This window comes from Hyaena hyaena, unplaced genomic scaffold (genome assembly GCF_003009895.1).
Source record: "Hyaena hyaena isolate Hyena2069 unplaced genomic scaffold, ASM300989v1 scaffold_220, whole genome shotgun sequence".
NCBI classification, from domain to species: Eukaryota; Metazoa; Chordata; class Mammalia; order Carnivora; family Hyaenidae; genus Hyaena; species Hyaena hyaena.
The window spans coordinates 703,371-718,057 of record NW_024080852.1 but is presented as its reverse complement, the minus strand read 5'-3'; positions in this window follow the sequence as shown (position 1 = coordinate 718,057).

Sequence of the window (14,687 nt, the reverse complement as noted above, 5' to 3'; positions counted from 1 at the left end):
AGATACTCTGGTTCTTTATATTACATACTATTGCAAATAACAGTACACAATAATATTGCACAGCATAATACTATTATTAAATGTTTTTATGTGGTTTGTTTTTACTTTTGGATAATATATTCAGAATACCAACAATGGTAGATATTTGATCCAAGGGTTATAACTATTTTAATAACTCTTTTACACTAACTTTTACTTCTACCTGCATTGTATAAGTGTTTCAGTTCACATATACATACTTTATCAGGAGACTCACTGATGTTATATATATTTTTGATAACTATAGTTTTAAGATGCTTTTGAATTAACTTTATGGATTTAAGTACTTTTATTTACATTTTGATGAGTATGTACTAAATATCAGTCTAATGTACTATGAAGAAATTTTCTTAAGAAGTTGTCTTTTTATTTCAATTTTTGAGTGTGAAATATTGTTAATTATTTCTTTCAATAATCTACCTTACAACACTAAGAAAGTTATTCTTTTTAAAAATTAGATAAACCTTAAATGTATCTTCTCGGTGTAGGATTTTAATTTTCATGTTTAACTATTCAACTTTTTTGGGGTTTACTTCCATATGAACTCTTATCTCAATGCCATTTTCAAATGCAAAGACATTTCTGCAGAGTTTAGAAAAATAATAATTTTCTAATTATTTCAAAATAATATTTTGAAAGTAAGAACAGGTTTTTTTTCTGACATAAAGGAGGTGTGGCTTGAATAAGCAACAGTAATCTGGAAATGGCAGCTTACTGTACATGTTGACATATTTATTAAGAGGAGGTGGATAAAAAACAAAATCCCAGAGAAATTTGTTTAGAGTACTATTACAAAAAAATCCGTGCATAAAATTATACCTACATCAGAAATCTTTTCAGAAACAACCATTTCTTTCTTTCTTACAAAATTTTTATTTTAATGTTTATTTATTTTTGAGAGAGAGACAGAGCATGAGCAAGGCAGGGATAGAGAGAAAGAAGCTGAAGATTCACAGAATCTGAAGCAGGCTCCAGGCTCCAAGCTGTCAGCACAGAGCCCGATTCAGGCTCAAACCCAAGAACTGTGAGATCATGACCTGAGCTGAAGTTGGGTACTTAGCCGACTGAGCCACCTGGGTGCCCCAGAAACAACTCATTCTACATGGAGATTTAAAAACAGTTTCATCATTATATTTAAATATGCTTCTCTAAATGTCAGCAAGAATTAGTTAGCCTATATTAAAATCACTGTTAAAAAAGTTAATAATTTTTAAAGCATGTAAGAGTAAAAAGTAAGGAAAAATATTTATGGAATCTAGAGAAAATATAGTTGTTGAGTATGAACTTTTTTTTAAGCATCATCATACATATATAGTTCCTTCCCTCCCTCTCTCCCTTCTTCCTTCCCATCTTTCCTTTCTCCTTCCTTATTTAATATTTATTGACAACCAACTACATGCCAGTGTTAAAAGGTAAGTAAATCATGGATACAACCATACCTTCAGAGACCTCATAGCCCAGTTAGGAAAAGGGAAGTGAGTGGAGAATCACAATACAGTAAAGTAAACATGAACACCAGGCAATGAGTAGAGAAGAAGATGGGCTAAGAAGGCTTTTGGGAGGTTATGCTTAGTGTAGCTTTGAAAAACATGAAGAACATGTAGAAACCGTGCAGGAGGCCAGGGTAAATTGGATCCCTATTATTCCATCTTGTCCAGAAGCCCAGGATCACTTTCAAGATTAGAAAATTGAATTAAAATCACCTTTCTTATTTTTCCTATGTTTTTATTCACTGCTTAGCTTTATTATTATTATTTTTCATCTATTCTTTGTCTTCTGGCAAAAAGACAGGGATGAGTGATGAGACTTGGGCACAGAGACCTTTCTCATCAAGAATAAATATGTTCATGTTCTAATTTATTAATCTTTTTTCCCCATTTTTTTGTTAGTGAATGAGTCCACAAATTCTAACTATTTTATGTGGATTTAAATCCAATTTCTCTGTGGGCAAAACTATAGGTGATATTTGGTGGACAGGGGTGGGGGAGGGTAGATTCTACATTTGATGGCCACTGGGCCTCTCCTCTCCTGCTTCATAGGCTCTATCATGATTACAGAAACCCTTGAGGAAAATGCCTTCAACACAGAAAAACAGAACATCTGAGCAGCTTGAGTTAAGGGACCGCTATTCTATCCATAACTGAGACAAAAAGGGAATGTAATCCTTCCTTAAGAAAGAGAGCTGAGAGTTATAGGCTGGAGAAAAGACGTCTTGAGGGAGGAAAAATCTTTAAACTAAAAATAATTCGATTCTAAATCCCATGTTGAGCAAGTGAACAGACGTGGAAAAAGTGAGAGGCTCGAAAAGGGAGGTTATGCGAATGAATACTTTATAAGCTTTGCTGATCAAAAAGGTAACTCCTCATTTCAACCTACTGGCAGAATTGAGAATACTGCAATTCAAAAAGGAATCTTTTCAAGATATTTGGACTTGAGTAAAATATAAAGCAAGTTTTCCATTCCCGTGCTCTGTTAGGGCAAATCGATTCACTTGAACATAGCCTCATATTCTTCGAAGTTTTGATGTCCATTTATTGGACAAATGGTCCTCATCTGCGAAGCCAAAAGGAACAAATAGCAATTGATCTCCTTTTGTTAGGAAATTCTACATTGTGGAATAGGCATAAATGAATGCTACATTATTGCTTCTTTTTGAAGCAATGATATGCTGTAGAAGCATTAGTAATTAACTAAATCTTACAGTGCTTGGTAAATAGTAACATTGAAAGGTTTCTCGAATGAATCAATTTGCAAATCAATGTTAATAAAACACAAGTTCATTTCTTTGAGTTAATTATTACTTTCTTCATCCAGAAATTTTATCTCATTTAAGTTCATAAAAAATTTTGTTAGATGGATGGACCTTGAGGGTGTTATGCTGAGCGAAATAAGTCAGGCAGAGAAGGACAAATATCATATGTTTGCACGTATAGGAGGATTAGGAGGAACTTGACGGAGGAACAAGGGGGAGAAGAAGGGCGGAAGTGGTGGGGGAAGGGGAGAGAGGCAAACCATGAGAGACTCTTGAATGCTGACAAAAACTGAGGACTGATGGATGTGGGGGGGAGGGGGAGATGGGCATGGAGGAGGGCACTTTGGGGATGAGCACTGAGTGTTATGTAGAAACTAATTTGACAATAAACTATTTATAAAGATAAAAAAAAATAAAAAATAAATTCCAGTTAGACAAGCTGATGTCTACCACAGAGAAGGNGAGGAACTTGACGGAGGAACAAGGGGGAGAAGAAGGGCGGAAATGGTGGGGGAAAGGGAGAGAGGCAAACCATGAGAGACTCTTGAATGCTGACAGAAACTGAGGACTGATGGATGTGGGGGGGAGGGAGGGATGGGCATGGAGGAGGGCACTTTGGGGATGAGCACTGAGTGTTATGTAGAAACTAATTTGACAATAAACTATTTGTAAAAAAAAAAAATTTTGTTAGGTTACTTAAAGTACAATGTAATATATTGTGGACTTTATTAGACATCTCACCTTATTTAGATTTTATTTAAAATTGTGTTGCATTAAAAATAATGGTTTTAATTTTTTTCTAGGAAAAGTTATGTAGATGGCTGATGATATAATCTTTCCCCAAATCTCAATTAGCATAACAAAATATGTATTTTAACTTTGATATATAAAATGAATTTCTACAATTTTGATACAAAATATTTTTACATTTTTGATTATCTATTGTTACATGAGTTCATTTTTTGTTAGGCAGTTACTGAATGGTTTATGTAGTTATATTTTGTATTGCAAATTCACTAGTATAAGTGGACTCTCTAGGTAGCTGTAATTTGGTCAATGGTCTATCTCTTAAAGATAGAAACAGTGATGTTCCATTTACTTAACTGGTTTGATAATATGGGAATTAGCAGTTCTACAAACTCATTTTTTAAAAATAAAAGCTTTACTGAGATACAGGTCATATACTATAAAATTTATCCTTTAAAATTGTATCATTCAGTATTCTTACTTCATTTCGCAAAGTTATGAGTTCTAGAACATTATCACGCCCATTATAAAGTCCATACCCACTCGCAGTCAATTCCTAGTCCCACTTCCTCCAGCCCCTAGCAGTCAGTGTCTATCTTTATGGGTTTGCCTATTTTGGAAATTTCACATATATCGAATCATATAATATGTGGTCCTTTGTCTGGCTTCTTTCACTTAGCATAATGTTTTCAAGGTTCATCCATGTTCTAGCATATATCAGTACCTCATTCCTCTTTATGGCCAACTGTCCCATTACATGGAATTTAGCAGGTATCAAGGGAGGATTTAAAATGAACTATAATCTCATATCTAAGATGAGAGGTACTGGCTATATTTATATACTATAAACTTTCTCCTTGGAGTTGAAGGGGAAAATGGTGGCTTGAGGTTTTCAGAGTCAGAAGAGATGTGATACAGAGCACAGTAGGAGGAAGCATCCTTGCACTGATAGGAAAATACTCCATCCTGTGAGAGGGATAGAAGAAGGGGTGCATGGGAGGGAAACAGAAGGGCTGAAGATTGAGGTGGGCTAACCTAATGGCCTCTATTTCTCTGTGATACAGGAAGCTTAATGTTTCCCTGAAAACACAAAAAGGAGAGTTGAGTAAGTAGCTTTGAAATTATTGTTGTGGGGAAACTTGGAGAGGCCAGTTGGGGCTAGACACCATATACTGAGAATCAAACTAATCTGCCTACTTTTGGGTTTTTACTCAGCAAAGTTCAGCACACAAGTACTGGGAGCAAAGAAGAAATATTACTTGGTTGCTTACCATATACTGAGAATCAAACTAATCTGTCTAGTTTTGGGTTTTTATTCAGCAAAGCTCAGCATAGAAGTACTGGGGGCAAAGAAGAAATATTACTTGGTTGCTTCTATTTTTGTTGTGTGTTGTTGTGGGTTGGAAGTTGTGATCATGGGGTTAAGTATTGGATTAAAGGTTTCAGAGCAGTTCTATGTAATGTCAAGGTCAACTGTGCAGCCGAAGAAATGGCTGACTGAGGTAGAGTGCAAAGTGAATTCAGTTAAGGACATTAAAAATGATAGGTATTTGGTTGGGTCTTCCTAATGAACCTTGAGTTTTGGCAATGTGGATTGGTGGGATGACCCAGCTGTCAGTCACCCTCCACAGGTGCAGGTCATGTCCTTATTTATTCTTACAAAGAACAATCAACTGGTCATTAGGAAATCCAGCTTTACCCCTAGCCATTATGTAATGTTGTGAACTTCACTCCAATTCCATAAACATCACATGCCTCCCTTTTAAATGACGAAGTTGAACCATCTGATCTGTAGTGTTTCCATGTTCTAAGTGCTTACATTCTTTGTGCCTAAACTTTTTTCAATTTCACTAATCTCCTTATTGCTCTAAATTTTTCAACACTCCAATAATGAGTTTTGAGAGAATCTTTAGTTTGATTTATGCCTCCTAAGTCTCATAATATTTACTTTCTAAGCATTTCATAGCATCATAGTGGGCAATTTGCTTAGGAGAGCTATGCAGAAGGGAGGAGGAGGAGAAAAAAAAAACCCTACATTTGATTGTTTACTTTCTTGTAAAGCATTTTACATACACTATATCATTTCAATATTTAAGTATTCCTATGGAATATTATCATCTTTATCTTATAAATAAGGAAACTGACGTTTAGTAAATAACTTAGGTCACATCACATATATAGAAAGTGGCAGAGTCCTTATACAAACTCTAGTGTTCTTGAATTAAAAATCACTTTGCTACACTGTCTCAATTCTTGGTCAAAGATGCTTTCACGTGGTCACTAAAAAATACTGTCTTGCCCCATTTCCCACAAATACTACATCTAAGGTTATGTGTTGACTCAAGTTTCTTAAGGCTCTGAGAAGACTATCCATTTGCACCTCAATGAATGTTGCATTCAAAAAGGTTTAATAAAAAAGATTTGTTTAAGAAACAATACCAGGCATTTATGAGGCACATCCTGAGGCTTATGTGGTGAAAAATTGATAAGCTATGGTACTAGCTCTCAAACAATTTCTATTCTATATAGGTAAGGTAGGTAAGTAAGTTCAAGAAGATATTATGGATGATAGCAACTTTAATGGGTTTTCTTCCTGCCTAAAATGTCCATTTCTCTGAAAAATTTCCTTTATCCATAGCATTTGGACCCTGGTACTCATGCTGTAACCTTGCTGTTTAGCTACTAGTGGTTGATCCTTGGGTCCACCTGAGTCTAGCCGTGTCAATCATCTTTTCTCAGTATGTCATTGAGCTCTGAATGCTAGTGAATCTCTGCATGTGGATAGACTGTAAAATTAACCACTAGAGCTCTATGGCATCACAATACAGTATGTAGACAGAGACAGAAAAAAGATATGACTGGTCTGCAGAGACAGAAAATAATAAAACAGAAATGAAAAAAAAATTAGCCGAGATGAGAAAGAGACTTTAACATCTTTCTTTTCAGTTCAAGTTCTATTTTGAGGATGGCGACATTCATGTCCTTTCTATTTTTATAATTACTCTTTAAATTTTTCTGGAGCTGTTTTCAGACAATGTAATTCAAAAGCCTCAAATAATAGGTACTATGATTAAAGGCTTGTCCTGGATATAGAAAACAGTGAAGTCTGGGCGATGGGCAAGATTCCTCAATGCTAGCTGAGTTCTGAGCAATGAATAGTGTTTATCAGTTGGACAGACTGGGAAGTTGGAAGAGAATTCTAAAGAAAGTTGGATAGAAACAAAGACACAGAGTTTGATGTAATGATTTAGTGACTTCACTCTTCTAGCTGCTAATCCTTAATATCCTCAACTGAATTATTATGTTCCTGGGTATGTTGACAGGGCATTGAAAGAATGGCTGTAAAAGACAAAAAGCTCCAGTCATTCATTACATGGAAGTGCTGGCCTGAACCTGAATGATGGGCTCTGGTAAGGCACAAATTCCAGGAAATAAATCAAATGACCATAGTGAGTTGAAAGGTGAGTGAGTTTTTCCCTACCTACAGGAGAGGGGGAAAAAACACACACAGGTGTTTTCCATTCATGTCCTCTATGGATCTAATCATGCTTTGACATATCTTGTTTCCCTTCAGTATCTGTGAAAACAATGCATTGTAAATGAAATAATTTTCAATTGACCCCACTACTGTCTTCATTGTTGGAGTCTGAAGTTCTTCTATGGAGGTCATTTGCCTCAAAGAGTGAGCAGAGTGACTTTTGTGAAATGGGTCCTTTGCTGTATCTCTGCCCCTCTTCCCATCTCTTATCATCTGTGAGCTGTTGTTCCCAGATGAGAAGGAATCACGGCAACCCTTCAACAATGAGCAATAATCTAGATCCTAGAATGTCCACGACTTTGTCCCTCCAGTGACTCCCAGATTTGCATTGGTCAGTACCTGGCTCAATTACTAAATGGAAGAATATAATTGATCGTTCTGGAGCCCACAAGGTGTTTTGTTGTTGTTGTTTTGTTTTGTTTGTTTATTTTAAAGAGCAGGAGCTGAGTTATATAAAAATACCTAGAGAAAAACAACTAGATTCTGGTCTCTATTTTACTGTATTTCAGAGTATGATGTGTGATTATTTTCACCTGTCCTTTCCTTCCCCATATTCATTCCTGAAGTGAGGAGCACCTTGGAATGAACATGCAACATTTTTCAGTAGAATAAATGTAGTTGATTTATGCTGCAAAAGGCTGTAATAATAATTTAATATCTTATAGATGTTGTACTCTTAAGAATCTGAATATCTCATTCTATCTAGTGATTCAATGAATGGATTCAGCAGAAAAGCCCCTTATATAACTCCTTCAAATGCATCCTTGAGTCTAGGGTTGAGGAAATAGTAGAAAAGACCCAAAGAACATGAAGGAAGGAGAGGAGAGAAATGATTGAGTGAAGTAAATAACACATAGGCATCAGAGATACATTTGTATGGGATGAAAAAATATACCTGCACATTCTCATTACTTTGTGTTCCCATGACTATCTAACGGCAAAGGGATTTGTTCTTCTGATAATACACTGTACCAAAGGTCCTTCCAGACATTAGCAACAGAAAAGGAATAGACCTCCCTTCTTTTATTACACAATCTCATTCCTGTCTATGTCTTCAATATTGTGTCTTCAACCCTGCCCTAGAGGAATGTTCATGCTCTCATCAAGCCAATGACGACGAAGCTGATGGTAGTACCAATGGACGTAAATTTAATTTAAATGGAATTTGCCAGTAAGAGGGCCCATGAGAGTGTCTCAGTTTTATTGCTATTTCAAAGTTATGCAGTTGCAACCTGTAAAATGTCTACCAGTGTGATAGTAATTCATTTTAATTTGGATTTCTTTAATGTCATGAGTTTTAACATGTTTTCAAATGTTTAGAGGCCATTTCTGTTTTTCTTTGTGTTTGCCTTTTGTTATCTTTTCATATTTTTTTTTACAATATTTCCAGTTGCATTTTTTTACCCTATTGGTTTGTAAGAGGTTTTTATGTGTTAAGAAATTTATTTTTATCTGTCATTTTGTTATACTTATTTTTTTCTTCTAGGTTGCTTTTTCTTTTGACTTATTATGAATACACACCTTGGAATAAATCTAGTAAGATTAATAAGAGAAGATGGTAACCTTGCTGAATAGAAAATAATCTTACAAAATTCATTAGGTTTTATCTATACTGGAAATAATTTGTATTAAAAATCTAAAAAATAAAACAATAAAAGTGTATAATACACTGGAATAACCTTAGATTGCTTAATATCTCTATATAAAAGTCTTTATATTAAGAAATATAAAAAGATCTGAACAATATTCAACTCATACTATGTTCCAGGATGGGAAAAATTAATTTTCTATCCTCAAATATATACATTTAACAAAGTGCCACTTTACATGGTTTTGTTTTTTGAGACAGAATATCAAATCTACAATTCAAATGGACAGATATTTGAGAATAGCTCCCAAAGTTATGAAACAATCAAATAGTGAAAGAGTTCTTGGCTTATCAGATACTGAAACTGTCTACAGAATCAGAATAATAAAGAAGTATGATAACAGCAAATGAACAGGTAAATAAATCAGGAGGAAAACAATACCCAGAAATATATCTGGTGTGTACAGACATGTAATATGTGACAAATGTGCTACTTCAACTCAGTTACTGAAGACAGTGATTTATTTCATAAGTGGTGCTGGCAAAGATGGTTATCCATGTGGAAGAATACAAGCAGAAAGTCACATTATGGAGAAAATGAAATGTAGCATAGACAACATTTACACAAAATAAAAAGTCCAGAAGAAAACACAGAAAGACACTTAAAAGTTGTGAAGCGGAGGATAGCTTTTTGAGCAAGAAAGCAACACTCAAAGATTGTAAAACAAGAGGCAAATTTGACTGCACAATGACTACAAATTGTGTAAATCCAAAGAAAATATAGGTTAAGTTAAAAGGAATAGTGTGGGGAAACATTTACCGTATTTATGTCAGATTAAGGTTAACATGCAGAATTTATAAAGAGTTCCTATGTGCTGATAAGTAAAAGAGAAGTAAGTAATAGCAAAGAGGCACAGTATATAAATAGGCAACCCAGCCAAGAGGAAATCCAGATGCTAGTAAATTAGAAAAAATGTTTATGCTCCATTTTCACAGAAGAATGTAAATTAAAAAATACAGATTCTACTTTTTGCCCATCAGATTGTCAAAAATAGAAAGTGATAAAACTTCATGCTGTCAAAAAGGTGGGCAAAAGGTACTCCTGTATCACTGGTAGTGGAGGTTGTCAGGGAATAACAATTAAAATTAGTAATTAAAAATATCTATGTCCTTTGATTAAGCAATCCCATTTTTGGTTAGTCATTTCTTATAGAAATAAAGACAGTGACTGTAAACATTAATTAGTAGATAACTCAATTTCATTCTGTAAAAGGATGTAAGAAAAGTACTCTACAATTACATTTATTGAATCGTTTTTGTGTAACAAAAGCCCAGAAACATTAATGTTCATTCTTAAGGAAATGGTTAAAAATTGCTCAGCAAGCTTGAGAGTCAAGCAGAATAAACTGGAATTTCTCATTTTTTTGTTTTTTGGGTTTTGGGGGGGTTTTTCTTGTTATTATTTTTTTGTTTTTGATTGATTGTTTTTCAGAGCAGAAGACCATCCTAACTGATCAACACCCAGAAAACACAAACAAAAACAATTTTTTTCCAGCTTTATTGAGATCCAGTTGACATATTAATAGGGATTTTGAATGTCACTGGTAATTCTATGGGCTATCACACCATTATCATAAAACAAATCTGACCCATATATGACCTGAAGAGATGACCAAAACATGTTTCTGAATGGAAAAAGTCACAGAAAAGAATATCTTATGATCTTATTATGGTTCAAAGAGAAGACAAAAAGAAAGCTAGATGTAATTAGAGATGGGGCCCAGGAAAATACAGAGTGAAGAAAGGAAAAATGCTTTCACCAAATGGAAAAAGTGGCACAGTATGAAGAAGAGGCAATTCTACCTATGGTATCACTCCTCACGTGCACATGGGCAAGAGGAGGAGGCATGAAATGAGTGAGCAAATGGAGAAAGAACATCAGCATGTTGAGAGCTCAGCTCTTTTGCTCATTGAAAACTCTAACCCAACTTGATTTCACCCAACATTTTTCAAACTTTTCATTGTAACTTCCTCCTCCTCTTCTTTCTTCTTTCTTATCAAATAACATTTAATATCCAGTTGAAGGGCATGTGATGTAAATGCTACTCTGGAAAGTGGCGGTTATGTGGCAACACTTCCCGCTATGCCCACATTCCAGGACAAATCCCCTAACAGGCATTCGTGACTATTTCTTAGTTTATAAATTTGCATTTACCTTTTGGCCTCAGACTGACTTTCAACCCTAAAAGAGGCCACACAACAGTTGTTTCCAGCAATGACAGTGTAGCCCTGGGGCAAAGAGCTGAGCTTTAGTTACTAAACTTCTTCTAAGTCTCAGTTTCTTCATCTATAAAATGAGGATGATAATCCCTTGGTTTTCTTGTAAGTACTCCATAAAGTAACATATATAATTCTCTTGATACATAGGAAGTGGTCAGTATGTAACAGCATTATTGAGACCTGTGTTTTCTCTGTCTCTAGTTGTATTTTTTCAATGTTTATTTATTTTTGAGAGAGAGAGATAGAGAGGGAAGGAGAGAGAGCTGCATAAGTGGGGGAGATGCGGGGGGGAGGGGAAGGATCTGAAGTGGGCTCTACGCTGACAGCAGAGAGCCCGAGGTGGAGCTTGTAACTCATGAACCAAAGCCAAAGTCAGATACTTAATGGACTGAACCACCCAGGCACCCCGACTTGGTTGTATTTTCAACAATTTCTTGGATGAGGATTCAGGGAAAGCCACCATCATTACTGCCCCAGCAAAGCTCTCCATGATGCAGGTTTTAATAGTCAGGCATGACATGAAAGAGGATACACTCAATAACTGGGTTGGAAATCTCATTGTGATGGATCATTACAGTACTTATTTTATTGATAATAACCTATGGTAGAGACTCCCCCTTGCTCCCTAATCTCTGTTATCCTCTTCTCCTTAGTAAAATAATTCCAATATTATCCTGGGTGGCAATGTGCCAGCTAAATGACTAAACTGCCTTACCTCTTCTTTAGTATGGTAGCCTTGTCACTATGTGGAACTGTTATGGCTTCCTTGAGGCCACCTAAAGAGAACTGGCACATCTGGGAGGAACGTTTATCTTACTTTCTCCTCCTTACCAAACACTGGAACTCCAACAATATTACACAATAAGATGTTCTTAAAAAATAAAATCCACCTGCTAGAATGGTATAACAGAAAGGTTCAAAAACCCTATGTTCTTTATTACAATGGAGCCACCATACCAGGTCTGAGATGCCTGTCTCTGGATATTTTTTACCTAAGGGAGAAATAATCTGTAGTGTCTGGGATGTTTTTATTTTGGGGGTTCTTGTTATATGTAGCCATACCCAATGTAACTGATATATCCCCACCTCCTGAGGCCCTGCAGTTTAAAGGCTTGTCAGGAATGAGAAAGAAGTTTAAAAAATGGTATTGTGTTAACTGTTTTCTGAGAAGAGTTAAATAAAATTTAAAATTATGATATCAACCACCATAACTCCTGGCACAATTTTGGTAAAATTGTTAGATATGCCAGAGCAGGGTCTGGATCAATTTTGCCACAAAATTTCCTAGTAATGTACAATTCAGGTGAAGGCTTTCAGGCCAACTGCAAAGGTAACCTAGCAGAGATTACTGAATAGGCAGCTGGCTAGATTGCAAGGGTGAAGCTGTAATGTTTCCTAAAGCTCCTAGGGACTCAAGGCTCTGGAAAGGAAAGTGAAAAGGACATGAGAAAGAAAGTGAAGTCTTGTGGGGGTGTATCAGCTTATATCTATGATCAGACTGATTTACTTCCAGCAGCACCTTGGACAGTTACAAGGAATAAATGGATAGTTGGATCCTAGAAAGCAGTAAAAGAAATTTTTATTAAGCTAATTGGTAACCCTTACCCATCAGAACCTCTGATAAGAGGTTAAGAACACAGCTCCCTCGGCTCTAAGCCAGATCTGCTTAAGCAGAATCTCTGAGAACAGAGTCGAAGAATTTTAAAGTTTTCCAGAAGACTCTGATGTACAACCAGGTAGAGAATTGCTTAGTTAATGCACAATTTGCCCTTGGTACTTTCTTTTTTTTTTTTTTAATGTGTTATTTATTTTTAGGAGAGAGAGAGAGACAGAGACAGCGTGAGCAGGGGAGGGTCAGAGAGAGAGGGAGTCACAGGCTGAAACAGGCTCCAGGCCCTGAGCTGGCAGTCAGCACAGAGCCCGACGCGGGGCTCGAACCCACGAACTGCGAGATCATGACCCAAGTGAAAGTCAGACGCTTAACCGACTAAGCCACCCAGGCGCCCCCTTGGTACTTTAATTCTTTTGTTTAAGCCTTAGGAAAACCACATGAGGCTGGTTTGTTTTTTCCATTTTGGAGATTAAGAAAAAATAGAGCCCAAAGGAATTATGTAACATCTCTAATAATCCAGAAAAAAGTAGCATCACTCAGATTCCCTTCCATCGGTTGTTTGCTTCTAGAACCCTGTGTAAGGAGAGTAGGTTATACTGAGGTAATTTAGCTGGGTTTATATCAATTTATTAGGTTTTTAGGGGAGAGAGAATTTGGGGTCTGTTTTGGAAATTCATCTGTAAAAATGCACTTTCACCAACTTAAGCATGTTTTTTTCAATCAGGCTTGTCTCTTAAATCATTTTCTGGTAGGTTTTTAGATTCTGATGAGGGCTATGATTAAAGAGAGTAGGAGGCAACATAATTTATGGAATAAGGCTTCATTGTTGTATCATTTTTGTTACTGAGAATTATGAAGCAAAGAAATCTCAATTTAATAAAGAAAATGTACTTTGTCTTATGACCTGCAATCTGGTAAAGAAGGAGGAAACACACATACAAGTATGCACAAGGAAATAAGGCCAATATCATTAAACATCCGAATGGGCCTAATGAGAATAATTACACTTACAAATATATTACAGATCCTTGTAAGTAGGAACTGACAGTAACGAGGAAGAGTTCAATCAGACCTGCTCAGTTCTCATAAACTCCACTGAGACAATTATAAAATAGTTTTCATTGCCTTTTAAGGGGTGTAATGCCCAAGTGTGTGAAGTATTTTCATCAGAGTTATGCTCTGATCCATGTCAGCAGTAAAAAGTGTCTTGATCTGAGGACTAATATTTCAATTGCCTGAAAGTCTCACCTCCTATTGAGTTATATTCTAACTATTTTCATAAAGTCTCATTAGTACTCTACTAATACATATGTACTGTGATCACCATGGAGAAAAGGTTATGAGTGAAATTCCAGTTTTGTGTCTGCTATTCCTGAGGGCCTGGGGTGACCTTGACCATTCATTGTGAACCCAAACACAAATACTTGCTCTTCCCAAATGTGAGCCGTTTACTTTGCAAAGTCAAACATTAGATCAAAGTTAAACTCACAGTTGATATATTTTTTAAATCAATGTTGACCAGTAAGTAATCCTTAGGGAATTATGGACTAAGAGGGAAAAATATATATTGGGATTAAAGTCTGCATAAAGAGAAACTCATATATGCAGAATTCTACTGTGCAATATACACAATAATAGTGGAAAGCAGGAGGATGTAAAACTCTAAATTGACATAAACTCAAGAAACAAAACACATTCATGGACATATACGTTTATGTAGCAAAACAAACTAGAAATCACTAAAAGAGAAATACGTCACACGTTTTAAAAACAAACTTTTTTCATAATATAATTGATTCTTTATCTTCTTTTGTTTCTAGACATATGTGTTTCTATTTACTGGTATAGTGTTAGAGAAAATTGCCTCTGGAGTTTTAATCAATTACTGGTGTTTTCTTTGATTATGACTCTTGAATTATTACTTTCCATTGAAAAAGTCAGTTTCTTGTTCTTTTTACTTCATGCAATATTCTCCAAGTCAGAGTCTTCAAAGAAAACTTCACACAAATCAAAATATGTTTTCTAATTTCTTTGGTCAAATTGAAACATGACAGGATTTTATATCTAATGTTAGACAAGATTATTTGACATAGTTTTCAGAGTGGCTGTATGGCAGTTGGTAAATATCAGA